Here is a 25,748-nt window from a genome sequence, read left to right as displayed (position 1 = left end):
TTGGTCTGAAATTCCTTTTTTTTTGTTGTGTCTCTGCCAGGCATTGTTACCAGGATGATGCTGGCCTCATAAAATGAGTTAGAAAGGATTCCTTCTTTTTCTATTGATTGGAATATTTTCAGAAGGAATGGTACCAGGTCTTCTTTGTACCTCTCATAGAATTTGGCTGTGAATCCATCTGGTCCTGGCCTTTTTTTGGTTGGTAGGCTACTGATTATTGCCTCAATTTCAGAGCCTGTTATTGGTGACCTACAGATGGGGTTTTGGTGTGGATGTCCTTTTTGTTGATGTTGATGCTATTCCTTTCTGTTTGTTAGTTTTCCTTCTGAGAGTGAGGTCTCCATCCGCATCAAGCTACCAATGTCTTTCTTCACAGAATTGGCAAAAACTACTTTAAAGTTCATATGGAACAAAAAAAGAGCCCGCATCGCCAAGTCAATCCTAAGCCAAAAGAACAAAGCTGGAGGCATCATGCTACCTGACTTCAAACTATACTACAAGACTACAGTAACCAAAACAGCATGGTACTGGTACCAAAACAGAGATATAGTTCAATGGAACAAAACAGGGCCCTCAGAAATAATGCCGCATATCTACAACCATCTGATCTTTCACAAACCTGACAAAAACAAGCAATGGGGAAAGGATTCCCTATTTAATAAATGGTGCTGGGAAAACTGGCTAGCCATATGTACAAAGCTGAAACTGGATCCCTTCCTTACACCTTATACAAAAATTAATTCAAGATGGGTTAAAGACTTACATGTTAGACCTAAAACCATAAAAACCCTAGAAGAAAACCTAAGCAATACCATTCAGGACATAGGCATGGGCAAGGACTTCATGTCTAAAACACCAAAAGCAATGGCAACAAAAGCCAAAATTGACAAATGGGATCTAATTAAACTAAAGAGCTTCTGCACAGCAAAAGAAACTACCATCAGAGTGAACAGGCTACCTAAAAAATGGGAGAAAATTTTCGCAACTTACTCATCTGACAAATGGCTAATATCCAGAATCTACAATGAACTCAAACAAATTTACAAGAAAAAAACAAACAACCCCATCAAAAAGTGGGCGAAGGATATGAACAAACACTTCTCAAAAGAAGACATTTATGCAGCCAAAAAACACATGAAAAAATGCTTGTCATCACTGGCCATCAGAGAAATGCAAATCAAAACCACAATGAGATACCATCTCACACCAGTTAGAATGGCGATCATTAAAAAGTCAGTAAACAACAGGTGCTGGAGAGGATGTGGAGAAATAGGAACACTTTTACACTGTTGTTGGGACTGTAAACTAGTTCAACCATTGTGGAAGTCAGTGTGGCGATTCCTCAGGGATCTAGAACTAGAAATACCATTTGACCCAGCCATCCCATTACTGGGTATATACCCAAAGGATTATAAATCATGCTGCTATAAAGACACATGCACACGTATGTTTATTGCGGCACTATTCACAATAGCAAAGACTTGGAACCAACCCAAATGTCCAACAATGATAGACTGGAATAAGAAAATGTGGCACATATACACCACGGAATACCTTGCAGCCATAAGAAATGATGAGTTCATCTCCTTTGTAGGGACATGGATGAAACTGGAAACCATCATTCTCAGTAAACTGTTGCAAGGACAAAAAACCAAACACTGCATGTTCTCACTCATAGGTGGGAACTGAACAATGAGAACACATGGACACAGGAAGGGGAACATCACACTCTGGGGCCTGTTGTGGGGTTGGGGCAGGAGGGAGGTATAGCATTAGGGATATACCTAATGCTAAATGACAAGTTAATGGGTGCAGCACACCAACATAGCACATGTATACATATGTAACAAACCTGCACATTGTGCACATGTACCCTAAAACTTAAAGTATAATAATAATAAAATTTAAGGAAAAAAGAGGTCTCTTAGCTGCAGGTCTGTTGGAGTTTGCTGGAGGTCTCCTTCAGACTCTCTTTGCCTGGGTATCACCAGCGGAGGCTGCAGAACAGCAAACATTGTTGCCTGATCCTTTCTCTGGAAGCTTCGTCCCAGAGGGGCACCCACCTGTATGAGTTGTCAGTCGGCCCCTACTGGGAGGTGCCTCCCAGTTAGGCTACAGGGGGTTCAGGGACCCACTCGAGGAGGCAGTCTGTCTGTTCTCAGAGCTCAAACAACGTGCTGGGAGAACCCCTGCTCTCTTCAGAGCTGTCAGAGAGGGACATTTAAGTCTGCAGAAGTTTCTGCTGCCTTTTGTTCAGCTATGCGTTGCCCCCAGAAGTGGAGTCAACAGGGGCAGCGGGCCTTGCTGAGCTGCGGTGGGCTCTGCCCAGTTTGAGCTTCCCTGGCTGCTTTGTTTACCTACTCAAGCCTCAGCAATGGCAGACGTCCCTCTCCCTGCCAGGGTGCTGCTTCGCAGGTCGATCTCAGACTGCTGCGCTAGCAGTGAGCAAGGCTCCATGGGCGTGGGACCGGTCGAGCCAGGCACAGGATATAATCTCCTGGTGTGCCATTTGCTAAGACCATTGGAAAAGCGCAGTATTTAGTTGGGAGTTTCTCATTTTTTCAGGTACAATCTGTCATGGCTTCCTTTGGCTAGGAAAGGGAAATCCCCCAACCCCTTGCTCTTTCTGGGTTAGACGATGCCCCGCCCTGCTTTGACTTGCCCTTCATGGGCTGCACCTACTGTCCAACCAGTCCCAGTGAGATGAACCAGGTACCTCAGTTGGAAATGCAGAAATCACCCATCTTCTGCATCTATCATGCTGGGATCTGCAGACCGGAGCTGTTCCTATTCAGCCATCTTGGAACGGCAATCTCATATAGTAGTTTTATAACAAATTTACCTATTATGTAGTTTAACTAAAGTAATTAGCCATCACTATATTTTCAAATAAGGTGGACTTTGGGTCCCAAGATACTCACCATTGTTTGATTTCATTGATAATCCCATGTGTGATCTTGGGTCTCATACCTGCCTTTGTTTTTCTTTTTCTTTTCTTTTCTTTTTTTTTTTGAGACAGGGTCTCTCTATGTTAACACTGATCTGGAACTCCTGGGGTCATGTGATCATCCCACCTCAGCCTCCTGAGTTGCTGGGGCTACTGGTGCATGCCACCATTCCTGGCTACCATATTAGCCTTATTATAATACAATGAAGTAAGGTTATCAATAACTTACCTTCCTCACAAAGACATGGTGATAGAACACCAAACTAAATAATAGTTATTCCCATGATTGTTTTATACTCCAGAGCTTAAGGACATAAATTTTGAAGCATTTCAAGATAAAATATGTACTTCAAAGTTTTCAAAATAATTAAAAAATAGAATTTTGAAATAGTGAAGAAAAGACTATTGGATCTTTCAACTGGGTTATGAAATGTATACCAAAGTTTGGACTTTTTGGAACCCACTTCCGGACCCTTCCGTGACTGATAAGTCTGTAATTTGCTATTAAAATGTTGCAATTTCAGTTTTAGACAGTTGAGCTATAAATTGCTGAGATATGGGATAAATGGCCAATTATTTTAGAACAAATGACTATTGTTTTATTCAAGGAGGGAGAGAGTTCACTGTACTACTTACTTATAGTGATTATTTAAAATTTTTCTCCAGAAGAAAAAGTCCATGCCACATTTGTGGAAATGGTTAAGTGACCACAGTAACAAAGAATCCAGGGATGATTTAGTGCAGATCATCATGCAGGTTTCCCAGCATGTGTATTTTAAACAGTATTGTGTTGTCTCCAAGTTTGCCAGAGTGTAATCCGTGAGCAACTGGGCAAAATCAGAATCAGAAACCTAGGAGAGTAATATTGTTTTAGAATTGTCTAGCAAAAGACTTTGGTTTGGGTTTGTTACATCTGGAACCAAAATGTCACATGTGGCATACATCATTTAAAGTTTATTATTTTAACCTTAGACCTCCTTGTTTAGAATTTATGCTATTCGGTGCCTTGCATCCCAACATAAGCATTTCTATTCTATTACACGCTAGTTCTTGCCAGTACATGGTGAGTATGGTGAAACCATAGCTTGAATGGCTGGACAGTCCCTTCCACAGTTCCATGCTTTTGCTGGAACTGCCAAACCCAATAGGTTCAAGGGGATGCTCAAAAACTAAGGCATGGCACTAGGTAATTGAAACCATTCTCTGCACATCTGGAAAAAACCCCAATTCTGGTCACATACTCTGCTGAAACAGAAATCATCCCATGTTATTGCTGGGAGTTGCAGGAAAGTAAAAGTGGTATCATTTTACGTTTACAGAAGCATTTAGCATTTTCACGGACAGACTCAAAAGCTTGTGATTACAAAGTGTGAAATTCTTATTGTAATTATTCATGAAATCAACAGAACACATATCTAGCAATTGTTCCAAGACCTTCTTTCCTCCCATTTGTACAGGATAGCAATGATCCTACTGATCCATTCTATTGTCCATATCCAAACAAAACAAAACAAGCAAACAACAACAACAAAAATATACAATTTTCCCATTCAGTGGTTGACTTGTTCTAGCCAGGAAGTTTTAATTATTTGTCATTCAAAGTAAGTTCATCCTTGATGCTATGGTGTCCTTCATGCTGGCATGAGGCAAATTATCCTCTGGGATGAAGATGGAGTGAACTTGGCCTGGCTGTGGTCCCTGTAGAAGAGATAAAGGTGCTCAGGGAGTATATGTTTGTGCTCTTAAATCTAAGAAAAATCCCCAGATTGAGAATTTGATTATATTCACTGTGTAGAACTTGAACCTTCCACATGCCTTTAAAATTTACTTGCTTGCAGTTATGGATTTATATGTCCTCCAAAGTTTCATGTCACTTTCTGTGGTAATAATAATATAGCATCCTACTGCTTCTGAGGTGCTTTCAGTATCTTAATTATTTTTACAGTGTTCCCTTATGGGGCATATGGGGTAGGGATTATTTTTCCCACTTTGAAAATGAGAATCCTGAGGCCCAGAGAAGTTAAGTGGCTTACCCAGCATCACACAGGTAGTAAGGATAAGATCAAACAGATCTTCTGACTCCAAATCTTGCGCTACTTCCATTAGCATGTGGTGCCTCTTATGTTTTTTGTATTTTTTTCTCACAAAGTAAATTCTGCTTTGGACCATTTTTCAAAGCAATTTTGATGGAACACATCCAAATGCTGTTTCCATGGAACCGACAGCAGGGAAATGTGCAGCTTCTCAATCAGGACAGTACTTGTTATCTTGGAATTCTGGGACTGCTGAAGCTCAGTGTGAAATGGTTGCATACATTTCTACTTGTTTAAGCACAACAATTTGGTTGTTCTTTCTCTACGGTATGTATTTCTATCTTATAGATAGTTATTTACCTTAGATTTCTAAATCTCAAAGGTCCTGAGGGCCACTTACAGTCATACTCATCTTTCTATGCTCTACCACACCTTGTCCAGTGACTTGCAGGAAGTAGTTGTTCAACAAATGTTTACTAAAAGGAATAAAAGATGACATAGTAGGATTTGAAGAATTAAAATGTATTTTCCTGTGTTAGCTATATCAGTCTTTCCAGTACAGAAAAATGTTTGTTTAGTAAACATTCAACAAATGTTTTCTAAAAGGAATAAAAGATGACATAGTAGGATTTGAAGAATTAAAATGTATTTTCGTGTGTTAGCTATATCAGTCTTTCCAGTACAGATTTCTGCAATGATGGAAATGCTCTATATCTGGGCTGTGCAATACAATAGCTACTGTTGGCTAGTGTGACTGGAGAACTAAGTTTCTAATTTATTTAAATTTAAATTTAAGTAGCTGCATGTGGCTGGTGGTTAACGTATTAGACATAGCAGCTCTAAATTGTAATGTATTTGAACTTTGTCAGATCCTCACATCCTGATTATATTTGGGTCCTTCCATATGCTGATTGTTCTCACTATGTTTTTTGATGAGGAGATTGTACAGCCAGCCCTAAGCAAGGCGATAAAGGAGTGAGCTCAGATTTTCTCTCACACCTGCAGTGGAAGGCCCTTTCTGCTGCTTGACCTCTGGGGAAGGGCTGGTGCTTGTTCCTGAATGTTTTCTGGAAAGTAGGAGTGACTTGTCTCTTGGAGTTGCAAAGGGTTGACAGGGGCTCTAGAAGGTGACACAGTGGGGGATTTCTCAGTTTCTCAAGGCTAAGTAATATATTATCTAGGCCTGTAGGAAAGAAAAGGTCCATCATTTCCTCAGAAAAGCAAATTTTTCCTTAGAAGAAAGAGGAGAGCATGAAGCTAACATATGGTAAATAGATTTCCTCATGCGTAAGTCCGAGTGGCGCTCCACTGGGGTAAGAATCTTTAGGCTCTGTCTCCTTAACATAGGCTGTGTACATCACCAGCAACCATTACATTATGTATTTTTTCTAATTGTGAAACTTCTAAATTCCTCCTTTGAAGTTGACAGTTTGGGATTAATAATAATAATAATAAAAACCTCTCTCCTCTTCTTACCACCTGACAGGAGCAGCAAAAACTGCCTAGGAAGAGAGAAATGCTGTTCCTGCAGGGTGGACCCCTTTAATCTCAGTGACTTCTGAGAACCCCCATTCCTCATTCAGTGGCTTCTGCTACTTCTCTTGAGGGGCCAAAAGGTTAAACAGAGACAGCGGCAGGAGTGAAATGGCAGCCAAATGGGAGAGTACAAGTTGGCCCTTGAGTCAAGGTCTATGTGTTATCATGTGATTCTGGGCACAAGTCCTTTCTCAGGATGTAAATAATGTTCTAAAGGTAGATTTTTAGGCTCTTGTGCTCTATTAGAAGTAAAGCAAACATCGAGGAAAGGAAAACGGGTGCATCATTAACACCAATGTACTCATGGGTGGCTGCAAAAGCTACTCTAAATTAATCTGAAATTTCAGGATGAAAACTTAAGAGTTAAGAATTGGCATCATTATTTGTGAAGCGACTCAAGAGTATCTATTGTGAATCAAAGAGCAGGATCTGCTCCAAGAAGCTTACTATCTAAGGCTGACAGAAACAGTAGATATTAATATTCTGTATTATGTACAAAACTGGAACTTAAAAATGTTTTTCCTTTATAAAAATATGTTCAGATTAACTTTTTAGCCTTCCTTCCTTTTCAGGTAGAGGTGGGAGGTAAGTATTATCTGTCCCTTTAGGCATAAGATGAAAACAAAGCGCAGAGAGGGAAGTGACCTGGCTAAGCTCAAAGAGCAATCATGCCCCTATCTACATTGGCATTTGAGCAGGGAACTTCAAACAAGGAGCCACCAGGCTGGCCTTTCTCCTATGGAGTAAGATGACAGCTCCAATTCCTTACTGATGTAAGGGGGCCCGAGTGTATAGAATACATAAATAAATGTGCAAAAGAGGAAAAGAAACCTCAATCTGGCAAAGCTGTTGGAGAGAAGACAAATTAATACCTGTGACTCTGGTTCTGATTCCCTGAACGTTTTTTTTTTAAATCAAGCTTTTGCTTTGAAATAATTTTATATATATAGAAAAGTTGCCAAGATACTACAGAGTTCCCATATGCCCGTCACCCAGTTTCTTCTGATATTAACATTTTACATTTGATTTCCTGAGTTTTGCAATAATTTTATATTCATGTTTACAAGTTAATTTGTTTCTATAATGTTCCTATAACATTCCCCTCAAGTTTACTGCTAAGATAGAATAACCTACATATATAATAAGGGTTCAACAGTTGAGCACTAAACATTTTGGTTAAAAAGTCACTTGAGAGTTTTAACTGCAGTTATCATTACTGGAGAAGGGGGAAGGAAGAATAATATTGTGACAAAAGAAAAAACTTTAGAATAAGAGAGAACTTTTTAGGTTGCTCTCAGGCTGGAAGTTAGTTTATCCTCTCAGGAACAATTGAGGCTTTATAGCAATACTGAGATGACAAATAATTTTGGAAGCAGCATTTTATAGGATATGCATTAAAGAAGATCTGTATTTCCTAAAGTTTCTGGATTTGTTCAATAGTAAATAAAAATAGAATTAACCAAGATTACAAAAATTTGGCTGATAACAGTGCTCCACTTTAAAGTTGGAACAGTATTGAATGGTGGATCAGTGGAAGATATGAAGGCACAGTGGAGCCCAAGCAGGGGATTGGTGTGTCATAGAGGAGTGCCATTGATGAAGGGTACTTGAGAAAGGACAAAGCCAGGTTTCTTCTGTGTAAGAGTCTCACTAGTAGTTTAGTGAAGAGGGACTGACACTTGATAATGGACGAATACCATGGTTATTTATTATCTGAGATTATTAAATTCACATTTATGCTTAAGATAACTCTAGAAGGAATCTTATGGAATTTCCCATACTGGACAATTTTTGATTCACAAAAATGGAACTTTTATATGATTCATCCTAATAGTAAACTATGTGGTGAATTTGAAAAACTTTTGCTTAGTTTCACTTTATACTTTTTTTGTTTTTATAAACTTGGAAGTAAAGAACAGTGATTTGAGCTAGAAAAATCTAACGGAGATTTGTTATAAAAATAACTAGAATGAGCAGACAGATGAGCAGCCACCTAAATGCAACCAAATAGGCACTCTTCCTACGTGCCAGACATTGCACACTTGCATCATAACTGTTTTATGTTTTCTTCACAGGGGTAAGTTGATTCTGTGCACTTCGATTTGTAAATTTTACAGGTTTAGTGGTACTCAGCATCTTTTCCTTCAGGCATCTAAGAAAGTACATCTGAAAATAATTGTTTATCATCCTAAAACATAAGGTTTAATTTTCAACCATAAGGTGGCATCATATCACATTTTATGCAGAAGAAGCAGGTCGCTTTTCTGTTCACTGAAATGACTAATGCTCTGCACATGTCTTTAAGTTGTGGGTGTGACACATTATTGAATTTTGAAGTTTATAAGCAAGTATTAGAAACTTGCATCTCTATATAGAGGCTTAACATTTTTTTCCTTATATTTGATCTTTCTATATTATAGCTGAGAAGTTAGTAATAGAACAAATTATTGCTATATTAACTAATACTATGTTTTTCCTCATTAAAATATGTAAGGCAGTTTCTTGCATATATACAAGCTACTCAGAAATATTCACTGCATGATTAAATTAATATATTCTTTTAATAGGCCTTACCCTCAGGAATTCATTTTCCCATTTGTCAAGTTGAATTTACAGCATACTTTTATTGCTATGACCCATTTCTTACCAGCATAAGAAGCTTATTTCATGAAGAAGTTAAACTCAACTGAACACATTTAATTTCCCTACTACCCTTTAAAAATACATTACTGTTTTTTTACACACCACTTTTCTTTGCTTAACTAGAAATGTCTAGGACTCACGAATTGCATAAATGCACCAGTTTACTTCTAGTAGCTTGATTTTAAACTCTGGTTTAGTTTTGAAAAGATGAGTTAAAACTTTGCTTCATTTTTCTTTGTACAAACATTTGTATGTTGTAGAAAACATTGTAAACACTTTCCTTATAAAATCAGCCTTTTTTTCAGCTGAAAGGATTTTGTTATTGGAGCTCTATAGTTTTGTGAGAAGTCACTGCCACTTTGCCTGCAGGAAACAACCCACAAGGCATATTGCAGAGCATCTTAGAAATCTAGTTTGGAATTTGGAAATGGAATAATAGGACTTTGGTCTCAACATTTCTCTGATCCCGAACCTCTTGGAGCACTTAATTCTCATTCTGACTGGCTATGATGCCAAAGTAACATATTGAAAAATGAAAAATTGTCAATCATTAAAAAAACCGTTAACGCTATGTCGGAAAACCAGCTAGACTGATGTTTCTATTAAACTGAATTGATTTCATGAATTGAGGCTTGGCTATACCTTAGATAGTAAATCTTTTTTCCCCTTGGGTGGAGCTCTGCTTTAAAAAGAACTGAATTATATTTCTCTCTGCTATTGATAATGTAGGCATTTTATCCTTAATGTTTTCTTCTCAGAGGAAAGTCAAGGTGAAATAAAGTGAAAAGTCAAGGTGAAACAAGCAGACTGGTGTGAAATAGAATAAGGGAGTATTCCAAGGAAGAAGGTTAAGGAAGCCATCCCTAAGAAGATGATCCCTGTTGAGGTTGAAGGATGAGGCAGAGCCAGCCCTATACATTTGGTTTCGAATTAGGTGGGTAGAAGACAGACTGATAGTGGCTAGGGAGAACATCTCAGGAATGGAAAACAGAGAGAGAGAATAGAAAGGAGGGCAGTGTGGATGGAGCATGGGGGTGGGGAGAAGGGGCTGCAGGTGTGGCAGGGTAAATAGGACAGGTGGGCTAGCGCCACTGCAAAGTGAAGCAAGTGAAGAGTTTGAAGTTGGGAAATTACCTGATCTTATTTACATTTTAAAAAGCTTACTCTGGTTCATCAACAGTGGAATGGATAGATAAAGTGTGATCTATTCCTACAACAAGATGTAATACAGCAAGGAAAATGACTAATTTGTTGCTCTATGGTACCTAATAGCATGAAATAATGTGTCAACTTAAATATAATGTTGAGTGAAAAAAGCCAAATGCAAAAAAGGACACAGTGCATGAGTCCATTTTTGTGAATATTCTATTCTTTGTTCTGGGCACTGGTCACGTGGATGTGCTGAGTCTGTGAAAATTCATCAAGTTGTACATTCATGATTTGTGCACTTTTAATGTGTGTTAAGCTTAAATAAAAGGTTAAAAAAGGAATACTCTGGTTGCAGAAGAGAGAATAAATTGCAGAGGAGAGTGGAAGCAGGGGGACCAGTTAGGAAGCTATTGAAATTTTCCAGGTGGAAGATGGTGGTGGTGGAAATGGGGAGAAGTGAATGGATTCTAGATCTAATTTGAATTATAGTACAGTATTTATTATTAGATGGAAACATATGAAATACCTGGTATTCAACCACTTTTGGCCTTCAAAAATGACAATTTCATATGGCTCAACCTACTGGAAATGGATTGTAAGGACATCCTTGACTCTTGTTATTGTTTCTCTGTTAAGTATGATAACTTTTGGTTTTATATATCTTTTCTTTGTGATATTAAGAATAAAAGCTTATGGTTTTACTTGAGAACAGATACTGAGTGTTAGTTATTCCTGTCTATTCACATAACTATATTACTTTCTCTATGATGAGTTATGTTGTAGTTTTTTTCTATTTTACCTATACTAGGATTAATTTATCAAAATGAGAGTAGTTTTTAATGTAACTGACTAATTAACATACTAGTACTATGTCTTATTATACTTGGTTGTGAAGATTGTAGTAACAGTGACTGTCAAAAATTTGTATTTTAGCTGGGTGTGGTGGTACGTGCCTGCAGTCCCAGTTACTCAGCAGCCTGAGGCAGGGGTATTGATTGGTTGAGGCCAGGAGTTAGAGGCCACAGTGTGCTATGATTGTGCTTATGAATAGCTGCTGCAGTCCAGCCTGGGCAACATAGCAAGACCCCAACTCTTAAAAAAACCTAAAAAACAAAAAACTTTTATCATTTTAAAAGTCAGGAGTTGAGTGTTTATGCCATCATGTAACAATGTAAATTGTATTTGAGGATATGGATATTAAATACTAGGTTCATCAGTTTTTATCCCTCTACCCCGGAGCTAAGGTAGTTTTTGTATCCATTTAGGTACCCTTGACTGGGTTGTCAGATTTCTGAAGAAAAGTGCAGGATCAAGAGGCCCCTGACTGCCACAGTAGGGGTTCTTTAAGTTGTGAGCACTGAGGTGTCTTAGCTGGGCAGCTGAGATGTACAAAGAAGGCTGCTCAGTAAATTCTGACCCTGCAGCCCTTTCAATTGTAACAGGATCTTCAGATTCATATCCATCAAATTGACATGTGATAGTCCAAGGAGAAAACAACCTTGGAAATGGTCTTTTGAAAGTAATTTACTTCTTCATCTATCGCATTCTCAAATGGTCTACATTTGAGCAAAGCAGTGGGAGTATAATATCCATATTCTGAAAGTTGAGAGGATCTAGGGAAAGGCATTTTAATTTTATTCTTTTTTGCTCAACATATATTTTTTCACACAAATGTATATAAAAGTGGAAGAGGCAGATGACATTTGATATATATGTGTGTGTGCATATATATATAAATACATACATATATAAATGTTTTAAACCAGCTTTGAATTCATTTTCTCATATCAGAGAAGCATACCTCCTGGTTAGTATTAGATTTTCAGAATGCACAGATGGAGAATAGTTAATGGAAATCACACCAACTGGATTTATTTTGCATTGTGCTTCACTGAGTACAGAAATCATCTAGAAGGTTCTAATTTTTTTCCCCAAGGACCATCACAAAACTCAGTCCCTAGAAGAGGGGTGGGGTGGGTGGGGGAAGTAATCTGCAAATGTTTCCTTGAAAAATGCCCTTTCCTGTGTATAGAGTGAAATCGATACCAACCTCTAGATTTGTTGACCTGTTCGTGAGATGGAAACTAAAATGTGAAAAGTTGAAAGTTTTTCCTGATGATAGATTTTTTTCCCTTTTTCAGATGCAGCTAGTGTGAACAATCTAATGATGAGAAAGATCTTCAGACCTCTATATAGTGCTGAAGAATGTCATGTCGATAAAGGGCATGCTTTTCCTATATCATTGTGCCTTAATCTTCTTAGATTTTTCTACAAAGAAATCACATTAATCAAATCTCCTTTCTGCTATATGAAAGGTTCAGGCTGACTAATGCTCGACTTTGGGTGAAATTGGATATGGAAGAAAATCCTGACTTGAAATAATACCAGGACTTTCCATAATCCTGTGTTGCTTGAGTCTTAGTTCAGGACTGTAATTTCCAGCTCAGGTTTTGTGAAATCCCAGAGTCGTCCCAGTGAACCCAAGACGTACTCTTTATGCTTTAGAGACCAAAAACCCAACTTAAATGTATTTAAACATAAAATGAAATATTTGCTTTAAAAATGTTTAGGAGTAGGTTTTATGCATGTGTCTTTAAATAAAAAAAGAGTAGCAATTGTATGTTGCAAATACAAAAAGGCAGAAACCACTATTCATCTGGTTCATAAGCTTTGCAGGTTACAACAAAAACAAAAATGTGTCTAAAATGTAATCTGACTATAAAGAAACTTAATTCAGAATCTACATATCTAAAATATGGTCTCTCAAAATGTTTTTTTTGGGGGAAGCTATTACTGATTTCAACAATGCATTTATTAATCAAAGTATTTTTAGACCATCATGAAAACATATTTTTTCCCCTCTGAGTCTGTGGCACATTCCTTTGATTATCTTTTAGTTGGGAGAGGCTGAAGCTTTTGAAAAATCCTAAGCCATTAAGAACCAAGTCTAGAAAAGGATATATGGTCAATGTGAGTACTATTGACTTTTAGAAAAAACATGACACAAACCACATTGTATTCATAAATCATAACATCACTTTCTACCCCATAAATGTACACAACTGTAATTTGTGAATTTATAATTAAAAATATAAAAATAAAAAACAAACCAAAACAACAACAAAACTTCACATATTATAAAATAATGGGACTTATTTACTTGTGTGGTTGCCCTGAGGGCAAAACTGAAAAATAAGTTAAAAAAAATGTACTGAATTCCTTAAAACTTAACTCTTTAAAATTAGTGTGTATTTTATGCTTATAGCACATCTCAAATTGGACAAGCTGCATTTCAATTTACAGCCACATGTGACTAGCGGCCACCATATTAGATAGCATGATACTAGAGTCCACACCTTTTCTTTCTTTCTTTTTTTTTTTTGTAAAAAGAGTTCAAAGAATGTGCATAAACTCTTCACTTAGTTACTCCAAATGTTAATAACTTATATAAATACAATATATAAATTATCAAAATCAGGAAATTAACATGGCTGCAATAGTGTTATTTAAACTACAGACCTTATTCAAATTTTGACAGTTACCCCACTAGGAATTTTTCTGGACCAAGATCAAATCTAGGATATCACATGCTGCATTCAGTTATCATGTCTCCTTAGTTCCATCCAATCTAGGAAGTTCCTCATTCTTTTTTGGTCTTTTATGACCATGGCAATTTTGAAGAATATTGGCCAATTATTTCATTGAATGTCCTTTAGTTTGTATTTGTCTGATGTTTCCTCATGATTCAATTCAGGTTGGAAACTTCTGGCAAAAGTATTGTAGAAGTGATGTATTCTTCTCAGTGCATCATGTGAGAGGCACATGATTTTGATTTATCCAACACTGGTGGTGGTGACTTTGATCACTTGGTTAAGCTGGAGGCTGTCAGCTTTCTCCACTGCAAATGTACTATTTTACCATTGTCATTTGAAAATTTAGTTTAAAAAATACATTGAACAAGAGTAAGTATATACAGTTTCTTTATTCATTATTTCAGGAGCACTCACTGGATGTAGTTTTATTTTTAAAGAAGTTACATTCATTTGCTGTCAAATAACATTTTGAGCCAAAATAAATTTCCTGTTTCTCATCATACATTTGCCCCAGCTTTTAACATTTATTGATGATACTTGCCTGAAACAGCTACAGTGGTGGTGGTTGCTGTTTTGTGATTTTTTTATCTCCATCATTCCTTCTACATTTATTAGTTGCAATTTTACTGTAAGGAAGAGTCATCATTTTATTTTTATCAGCAGAAACTGCGTGGATTCTTACTTTATTCTGTGGGTTATGGTCAATTAATATAATTACTCTGTAGCTCAAATACTCATATACCCAAATTTGGCCATTAGGAGTCTCTTTTAGTTTAGAGCTCACATTCTTAAAGACTACTGTAAACTCCTTCCCTATAATTGTGCCTATTTACTTCAGAAAGGCCCCAACACAATCTTGCTTTTAATAGGCTTTCAGTCACATAGATAAATAAGAGGCTTATCTTGGCTTCTGAATATAATCCTTTGTTCTTCTCTGAAAGAAGCGATTCCTAATCTGTCATACCCTAGGTTCATTTCCCACTCTCTCCCAGTTTTTGCTACATACTTTACATACAGGCATTTTTCAGCTTCAAAGACTATTCATGATAAGTATCCTATACATGCAGTAGGAATTCAACTATTTCTAGCGCTTTTAGTTACTTCAATTTGATTTAATTCAACACATATTTATTGCCAGTTACATTGGAAAGAAAAATGTGGAATGCAATCTATTCTATGATCTTGACCAATTTGCTGTCCAGTGGGGCAGATGAGACATCTATGTAATTATAGTGTAGTTACAGCAGGATGTGATAAGTATTTCAACAAAATGTTATGGGGACATAGGAAGAATGACTTTCATTCCAACTTGGGGGTGAGATTAAGGTGATGGAAAGGGACAGGGCAGGGAGGAGAGGTGCATGTAAGATTTTCTCTGGGGTTTACCAAACAAGGACAAAAATATGAATGTTAATCTGACAAAAATGTTTGCCAAACAACTCATTTCTTTTGCCATTTGGTCTTTGTCTTGATTGTTTCAAGACTGTTTCTTTTTATTTTCAAAAATTCCGAAAACCAAAGGTCAGAGAGGTTTCCATTTTTATAATTAATTGCTGAGACATGGGAACTAATGGTGACCTAGAGGTGATAACCTACAAGTGTAACAAGAATGGGTTAAGTTTTTATCACTTCGCACTGTCCTGTTGTTCAGTCTTGAGATGGAGAATCAGAGCAAGCCTGGATTGGGAATGTCTTACATCATACACTTTCCTTCTTCGCTTTTCATTTCACTTGGCAAAAGTAGAACCAACACTCCACATTATCTGACTGGGTTCACAAAGAACTCCTGTCATGATGTCCCTTTAGGAGTTATCTAAGCAGGGAAAAGGATGATGAATTCCAGGACAGTGATTGCATTTTTAAGCAATAAGCGAATATCAAGAGACAGTTTTAGAAGGTAGTGGTGGTAGTAGGGGACTCTTCCTGTGCTTCGTGAAAGTATTTGTCTTTTATCCAAGTGACTCTTCTATTTTAGCATGTAATGCAGCTGCTGCTTGGATACCCTTTTCCTTGCAGCTTTTGGTACCCAAGGCATTTGTAGCTCTCGAACACTAGAGTTGGCTATTTGGCTCCTAGAGGTTCTTTGCTAAGTTTTTTGATGCCTTTGAAATTCTTCAGGCCTGAGACTTGCCAGAGACCAGGGCAAAAAACGGAGCTGTCTAAATGAATGAATACACATGTGAGAGAAAAATGTAAGAAGAAAGCTGCCTCTCTCAGACTGGTCAAAAGTTAAACAGAATGCCCTGTGCTCTTGTGCAGAAAATAATAGTGAAACCATTTAGCACACAGATAACTTTTCTTAGTCTGTGAGTACAAGTTTTCTAATTTATAACACTGAATAAAAGGTGAACTTAATGCACATAAAATATATGCAAAAGGATTAGTTCTGAAAAACTTCCGAAAATTATCTGTTACTAAATGATTTCAATGCTGCTGGCACCTAGAGATATGGGAATTGTATCCTCTTATGGTCTTCTTATTAGGAACATAAATACCCAGAAATGTGCATATATGTATATAACAGCTTTTCTATGTATAATTCATGTTTGTGTGTATAATTTATATTCCAACTGAGAATGTTTTTGTCTGAATGGTTTATTTGTGATTTTAAATGTGTGAAAAATCTTTAAAAATTTTGAAAGAGAATTTATTTCATCTTCTACTGTTTGTCTTTTTCCATCCAAGCTTATTTTGTGAACACACAGAATTAAATATACTTGACTTATAGAAAGGGAATCCAAGATGAAATTTCTCCCAAACCTGTTGTCATGTGTTTTAAAAATTACCATTGATTTTAAATCCTCAGTTTAAGCTTTTTTGGTATATGTATGTGAGTATATGTACACACACACACACGCACAAATATATACATTAATCCTAAAGATAAAGTGGAAATGAGCCTATAAGAAAATAATAACTCAAAAGTGATAGAATTATGATGATCGAAAACAGTGTTGCATCTGTGATGTAGTTTTGTGTTTGTATCAGAATTCATCACCTTTGGGAAGTTATTTTTACATGAAGAGGAAGAGGTTGCTTGACTCTTGGTTCCTTAGAGAGTTAGACTGTTTGGCCAGAGTTACGGAAAAGGGATTGTGTCACAAGTGAAGTTATGATTTCAGGACTGCTTCCAAATATTCCTGCTTTGGTTATAGGGGTAAAGAGCTGAGGAGTCTTGAAGCAGTCTTTTTGGTCAAAGAATTTAAGAGGCAGTGGGTTTGGTGCCAGTGATTCCATTTCTAAAGGATTTTCCTTTGAAGTGTTTGTTCCTCAGTATGTTTTTCCAGCCAAACATATGCCTGTGATTTGAAATCAGCTTAAGAGTTTTCTTTCACATTTAGTATTTGTGTTTAGTTTGCTGGCATTAAAAGATGCAGAACAAACTTGTTTGATTCCTAAATCCCTACAGTGATATTGCCACTAAGGATGATTCTCATGGGGAGAGTTTCGTTATTGCTGACTGTAGAAAAACACATGAAAGTTATTGTTAAAATAAACTTATTTCTGGAAAGGGCTAAAGGAAAACATGTTCCAGCTTGCATGTGCTTTGCATCTTTTCTTCTAGAGTTTCTTAGAAAAGTATTTCTTATTTGTTAATACTGTCTTAGAGGCTTAAAGTTTTATTCTGCCTGAAACATGGCTGTTATCCTTGACTTCTCTACCAGGGTTATATATCTAGCTGGTGACTCATTGGATTAGTTCCTCTTGAGAATTCATTGAATGTATGGGAGCAAAATATTGAAGACTTTGAAATCTGTATGTGTCCTGCCATGTTCTGGAGAGGTGAGACTTGTGTTTGATAAGACACTGTGTCCAGAGTGAGTAAATTGCCTATGAGTCTGTAGTATTTTGTTGTTGTTGTTGTTGTTTGTTTGGTTTTTGAGACAGGCTGTGTCACCTAGGCTGGAGTGCAGTGGTGCAATCACAGCTCACTACAGTCTTGATCTCCCAGGATCAAGCAATTCTCTTACCTCAATCTCCCAATTAGCTGAGACCACAGGTGTGTGCCACCACACCAGGCTAATTAAAAAAAATATTTGTGAATATGAAGTCTTGCTATGTTGCCCAGGCTGGTCTTGAACTCCTGGGCTCAGGCAACCCTCCTGCCTTGGTCTCCCAAAGTGCTGAGGTTACAGGCATGAGCTACCATGCCCAGCTGATCCTTCATTTGAATTCAAATATTGGAGGATGGCAAAAGGGGCCAACATGAGAGCATCAGCTCATTAAAGTAACTGGGATGGAGCCAAGCATACAAAGAGGTATGTTCTACACCCTTGGCTTCAAGAGTACGCCTTAGGTCTTCTCTTCTGAGGAACTAGTTTTCAGATCCTGAAGGACCAATTTTGACCAATAGAGATTTTCCTGAAGTTCTTTTTTGATGATAAAGTATAGAAAATGCTTTAATTTAATTGCACACAAATCAATCCTCAAATAACAAAAGCAAGAGCAAATCAAAGTTTATAAATAAAAAGCGTTTATGAGTTATCTGCACAATACATGTTTTGAAATCCAGATCTGATTGTTTTAGTTAGTGCCATTTCTTGGATTCAGGTGGCTTTTCAGAATACCCCTTTGTCCAGGTCAGTTCTGTTTCCCACACTTACCTAATTGAGGTGATTCTCATGCTTTGTGGCTCCCATGGTAGGGCCACCTTCTTTCTTCCCTGCCAGGAAATCACTCTTGGCTTTGTGAATTGTCATTTGGATTCAAATGCTGGAGGCTGGAGGAAGAACCAAAATGGGAATAGGTACTTCTTACCTAGGAGACTGACTTAACTTGAGAAGTCCACTAGGTTCTCATTTCTTCTCAGTGGGTCCTCACCATGTCCAAGGGGCTCATTGACATATGAAACCCGGATGGCAGATGGACTATTATGGATTCTTCTAGTTCATTGTACCTGTTGGCTCAAGTTAGTTCACTTTTCCAGGCTCAAGCCTTAGGCCACATGCTCCCAGACCCAGACTTTCAGAGTTATCACCGTCATGATGAATACCTTTAAATAGACAATGTGTCACCATACATGAGTTCAATTCATGCACAATGCTGATATTGCATAGTGATTTTGAAAAAAATTGGTATTTATTTTCTCCATTTTCTTCATGTTTGATTTTAATTATCTCAGCTTTTTAGTTAAATTAAATCCCACCCTACCCCTGCTTTCAAAAGACAACTTGTTGCCTAGATTGTCAAATTTAGTATAGAGGTTCCTTCTATAAGCAATTGTTTTCATTTATTTTATTCATTCACACAACACATTTTTGCTAACTTCTGTGTTGATAAACTTTGTGTGACAAGGTGAACATAAAAAGATAAATATGCAATGGATTTTGCTTTCAAGTAGGTCATGATCTAGAAAAAAACCATAACATATTGATAATGAACTCCAATAGAATGTATAAAATGATATATTAATGGTACAAATAAAGTGCTATCAGGACACAGAGGTGATTCATTTTGCCAGGGCACTGGGACCAGGTAAGGCTACAAACAGGAGACAACATCTGAAAAATACTTAGAACTATGGTCTCACTTTTGAAATATTGGGCATTAGTACGATCATGGTGACCCATCCTGATAAGTATATTTTTATTTTCTACCAACTAATTACAACCTTAGAGTCACTATGTGAAGCATTAGTAACAGTAATGGAAATTTTGTATTGCATCTTGCTCTTCAAGGATGGATACTAAGAAAAAGGAAGGAAGATGTTAACTGAGGTTTAGGGATATGGCCACTAAAAAACTAAACTAATTTTTTCTTTCTATACTAATGCCTACCTCTTTATAGCAGAGACTTAGAGAGACATTAGTTAGGGTTTTCTTTTTCTTTCTTTCTTTTTTTTGAGATGGAGTCTCTCTCTGTCACCCAGGCTGGTGTGCAATGGTGTGATCTCGGTTCACTGCAACCTCTGCCTCCTGGGTTCAAGCGATTCTCCTGCCTCAGCCTCCCGAGTAGCTGGGACAACAGGCGTTCACCACCATGCCTGGCTAATTTTTAAAAATTTTTTAGTAGAGATGGGGTTTAACCATATTGGTCAGGCTGGTCTCGAACTCCTGACCTCATGATCCGCCCACCTCGGCCTCCCAAAGTGCTGGGATTACAGGCATGAGCCACTGTACCTGGCCAGGGTTTTCTATTTGGAACGAGAAACTTTTAAGAAAGATGGAGTTGGTAAGAGGAGAGAAAGAAGAAAAAGAAGGCATTATTTTTTCTGGATTCCAGGATTTCCATATGGGACATAATTGGGATGGATGGTCAGACAGGAAGAGGGAACAAGGGATTTCTTGTAGCCATATTTCAGTAACCAGTTCAGTGATTTTACTTAGCATTATTTGGGGTGGACTGGAAGGGGCTACTAGACAATGTGTGTATATGCGGGAAGTTCTCAAGTCACTCCTTGGTGCTTACACTGCTGATAAAGTGATCAGAAAAAACCAGCAAATGTTTTTACTGGGTGGTAATTCATTAAACAGTATTTTCGTACAAAGAGACTTTTATCTTTTTAGGATCATGCACTGGGATGGAACTTTAGAAAATTCTGGCATGAAAATTTGTTGAAAAGAGTTTCACTTGACTCCAAAAAAATGCAATATCATATTCTTGATATACTTTAAGGAGATGAGCTTATGTAGTTCAAGGAAACAATTTCTCTAACCTCAGGGGAACAGAATAAGGTAGAGGCCAAATAACATCACAATTATTCTCTTGTCTTACTTGCCCACTCTCTGCTTCATGCTTTCGTGTCTCAATGCCTGCAGTGCTGGCGGGGTGGGAAACAACTATTCAAGTGTGCCAGGGGCTGGTGCCTTTACAACCCTCCTGAACGCCAACTGGTTAGATGAATCATTAAATGTCTCTCCACTCTGTCTGCTCAGCACTGCATTGCCCTGGATCATATCCACATTCCTACCTTTGTCTTGAAGCTGAAGTCAGGACTTGCTTGTTCCTTTTGGCAAATTTTCAGATCATGAGCACATTTTATGATATGTCCATCTGCACAGCTATCTAAATATGAGCAGACTTATGGGGAGTGTGGCTGAGAGTTCACTTAAGATCCTTCACAGGCTCCTGCCTGCCTCTTCTAGATTGGCAGGCACAAATGAAGTTAATCATATTGTATTAAATATGGTAGAATGATCTGGTCATACGTTACACCTGGGAGTGTTGAATACTGCTTTGAATTGAATGGCTGGTACTGTTTTGGTGACTTGAACTTTGAGCTGTGTTGACTTGTCAAGAAGACAAGTCAACAAATCTTAGCTAAATAGTTTGTGGTATATTATTAGGAATGTTAGATAAGGCAGTTCCATGTAACTCCTATCATTATGCATTCTTGGATTGAAAATAAGCCAATCTCTCAACACTTTGGAGAGAAAGCCTTAGAACTGGTCCTTTGAATATCATGAGAAATGATAATGATATGTGGAGACACTCTGAAGGGCACCTCTGTATCCTCCAAGTTGCTAATGTAAGAAATATGAAGGGACTAGATGTTTGTTAGGAAAATACAAATGTGAACTACATCAGCACTTTTAATAGCTGAGATCTTTTTGCCTTTTCCCACATGGATACCTAAATAATGAAATCATAACTGCTTTGATTTCATGTATTTATGTATACTCTGTAAACCATTATGGAATCTGTGACATTCCTAGTCTGCAATCAATGGCAATATTATTAAAGGAGAAAAAAATGATTAATTATTAGCATTGATAAACATTTAATTAATGCTTATTAAAAAAGCAAATGCTTGTGAGGACATGATTCATTATTGGACTTTTAGACAGCAAATCTCCCAAAGAACCACATGTCAGTTGCAAACTAAACTTAGAAAGTTTTCCAAGGACCAGTCATCTATTTAATATCTTGCATTAAAGCAGTGGTGATTTCATCCTAACTGTTGGAGAACACAGAATGATGTGTCATAAGTAACCTTAATCCCCAATTAGTAATGAAAGGGTAATAGTTATGTGGCTTTGCTCTTATTCAACTATTAAGATATAGCCAGTTAATTGCAACTTACAAATGAGGTAAATTTTCTAGCCTTAAATTATGAATGATGTTGATGTGTGGCTTTATTATTTAATGCTTGGTCTCTGTTACTCTTTGCCAGCAACAGAGCTCAACTTTGAATTTCCAAAGAAGAGCAAACATATCCATTATGCAGTGTCACTTTGAATGCAGGCTTTTGCAAAATTTGACTACGTTTTCAAGCGATGTCTGATCTGCCCATGCTCATAGTAAAGATTTGGCTTTACTCCACAAGAATGGGAATTTGATAATCAAGGGTATCCTTACAATTTATAATTTTGTTCCACAAGAGAAAGAAATGGACAAGTAGCTTGTGTATTTCATTTGATGATGTGTGTTTGCCTTTTGAAGGTAAGTCTATTCATAGGAGAGTAAGTTCAGTTTAGATGTAAAAAGAAAATGGCTGCCTCTCCAATTGGCAATACTGGATATCTGGCAATAATTGGATACCCCAAAGGACTGTTCAACTTTACATTTTACTTCTTTTTGAGAATTTGGACACCTCTAGGTGTCTTCCAGGTATGATCTTGTAGTAAGAAATTTTTTCATACCATGCTTCTAAATCAAGCTTTCTCAGAATTTAGGAGTACATGATATGGTTTGGATATCATTTTGTCTTCTCAGCAGGATAGTGACTGAGACATAGATTTGACTTAACTTGAAATGTCTCTCCTTTCCTTGTCCCTGTAGTATCAATTTTGCAATCAAATATATAGTATGAAATTTATCACTATCGTAACTCCAGAACAGTGGATGGGCTGTCAAGGGAAGATGTAGAGCTCAGACTACTTTTTGTCCTGGATGGCTTAGATGTTTAATTGCTTAAAAGTAGGTGATCTTTGGAGATTCTTTCTTGTGTTAAATGTTACCATTGTACATGAAGCTATTCTTCAGACATAAGAAAAGCTAAGATGATTAGCTAGAAATATTATTTTATTACTCAGTAACACTTAAGTTCTCCCCAGCCCTGAAATGTTTTATCTGTTTTCCTGATCATGTGTCCGTCTGGATTCTGTTAAGCAGAATTGTTATTCTCATTGCTGAATTCCCTGCTGGTATGCTGATTTTAGGCAATGACATACAGCAGAGCATTCTATCCAATATTGTCAAAAAGTTTTTTGGAAGGGTGGTTCAGAATGGGAAGGGAAGTGAATGCAAAACGGTATAGATATTTCTAGCTAAAAAAAAAAAGATGAGTCAGCCGTGGTGGCTCACACCTGTAAGCCCAGTGCTTTGGGAGGTTGAGATGGGAGGATTGCTTGAGACCAGGAGTTTGAGAACAGCCTGGGCAACACAGCAAGACCCCATCTGTACATAAAATTAAAAAAATTAGCTTGGTTGTGGTGGCACTCACCTGTAGTCCTAGCTACTTGGGAGGCTGGGGTGGGAGGATTGCTTGAACCCAGAGTTTGAGGCTGCAGTGGGCTATGATTGTGCCATTGCATGCCAGCCTATGTGACAGAGCAAGGCCCTGTCTCAAAAAAGTATATTGATTATATAAAACTTAGATAAAAAAGTATAAATAAAAAAACACCCACTTCTAAGACTCATGTCTCACTTCTAAGATACTAGACTTCTCTTAGACAAAATTATTTGAAATATATGGACAATCTCTCATCTAGCTCAAATTATGAATGTTTCATTACATATACATTTTAACTTAGATATGACCACCTCAGTTGGGTGACCCTGGGGGCATAAAACATATTCTTTCATCTCTTGTTACTTGGTATGCCCTTCTGTCCCTTATCTTCATTCTTCACTTTTTTCTTGAAGTTATAGACTTGATTGCTGCCTTTATAGTTACTCCTTCCCAAGCCTGCTCCTGGTTGGAAGGGCAGGTAGGGACTATTAGTTAGTACACTACAGCAGAGTGTGGAAGAAGAGTTGATGGGGTAAAGAAGCAAGTAGATGAGAAGAGAGGAGCACAACCTCTCTGGACTTACTTTTCCATTCCCTTCCATTCCTATATCCAATTTTAACCATATTTTCAATGAATACCTCTAGTAAATATCTCTCATACTTGTATTTTTATCTTTAATTTCTTTGAAATTTCTAGATGTCTCCTGGACATTTCCACCCAAATCCCCAAGTTCCTAAAACATAATATGCCATATTTCCTCTGCATGGTAACCCTAGGTTTTCCTCTCAACCTCCCAGTTGTGTTAATAGTAGCATAGGTAAATTAGTAACTGGCCTTGAAATCTGGAGGCTGTCGTTCACTGGCTATTTTCTCTTGCTTTGCTTACATTCAGTTAGTTCTTAATCCTATCTATTCTTCCTTATCAATTTCTTATCTATTTAATATGTTCCCTTCTTTTTATTCCTTCTGTAAACCACCCCCTCCTCTAAAGTTTAAGTCCTTACAATGTCTTTTAATAGCTAATTGGTCTCCCTACTTCTAGTCCCCCCACCCACCAATGGTCTGGCACTCTGCCACTAGGTTTATTGTATGGCTTAATTTAGTGGCTTTCCTTTACTAACTCAATAAAGCACTTACATTTCAACCTAGCACTCAAGATTGTCTACTTTTTGACAAAAGCCCTTTAATATCAGTGTAATTTTTCTATTTTTCTTATATTGGAGACTAGTAGTTTTCAACTCTTACTGTGCATCATAATTTTTGGGGGAGATTAAAAAAATAAAAATATGTGGGCCGCATTTCCAGAGATTCTAACTGGTCATGATGAGGGGGTGGAGGGGCATGTATTGGTATGTTTTCAAGCTTCCCAGATGGTCCTGATGTTTTTAAAGTGAAACCAGGATAAATCATGAAATCCTAACTCTGCCTGAAATGCTTTTTCTTTTTTAGTCTTTGAGCCTTTGTAAATATTTTTCCCAAGAGACCTGGAACGTCTTTCCCATCAAAATCCTGCTGTTTCTTCTGGTTCTAATTCAAATAACACCTCCCCCATGAAGTCTACCTAATCCTGCATCCACAAGTCTATTTAGCACTCCATTCCAAGCACATAAATAAGTTAAATGAAATTCATCCAAGTGAATGTAGCATCCATTACTTATTGTATTTGTTATTAGTATTCTTGTTTTATATTTTCTAGTGAGAGTCTTGAGAGATTAGAAACTATATTATGATATTTTTTGTTTCTTCTCTTCTTCTAGTTGTTAGTATGGTGCTTTGTACGTAATAGGCCTTGAATAAATATCTTCTGAATGAATTTTCTACAACATTTAGCTATTGTACATATTATAGTTTGAGACATCAGTTTGCAATTTACTGTATGTTGAGTTTTGTAAGATGAATTTGAGGCCTTGACTTGCCCTATGATATCTTCAGAAACTCCTCCAAAGAGGCTTTTCTAGCGTGTGCTATTGAGACAGCCAGGTGGGAGGGGGTCCCTGGAAAAACTCCAACCAGCCTGTGCGTTGAGGTGGGGCCTCCGGAAGTTGACGATGTTTGCAGCAGGCAGGAGCCTGGCCCCTCCTCTTCCTGTGTGGAATCTGGGATTCCAACTGCTGGCGGGAAGCGCTCTAGCAGGGGATTCTGGCCTTGCGGAGGATCCCTGTCTCCCTTTTTTTTCCCCGTTTCACCCAAAAAACCCCTGCTCTACTCACCCTTTAAATCGTCTGCCTAAATTTTGTGGCCGTGGGACAGACAAGAACCCAGTCTTTAGCTGATCTAAGGAAAAGTCCTGCAACACTATTTGCCCCTATTATAATAACTTGTGGGGACTTGAGTATAAAACTTCCATTTCTAGATAGAATATGGTGGGTTGCTCCTGCTGCAACAAGTAGAAAATAGTGGATAAATTACAAAACAATCATATTTTTGAAAACATCAGAGATCTGTGAAAGCAA

Source organism: Pan paniscus, chromosome 6 (genome assembly GCF_029289425.2).
Source record: "Pan paniscus chromosome 6, NHGRI_mPanPan1-v2.0_pri, whole genome shotgun sequence".
In the NCBI taxonomy this organism is placed as follows: Eukaryota; Metazoa; Chordata; class Mammalia; order Primates; family Hominidae; genus Pan; species Pan paniscus.
Note: the sequence above shows the minus strand (reverse complement) of the source record.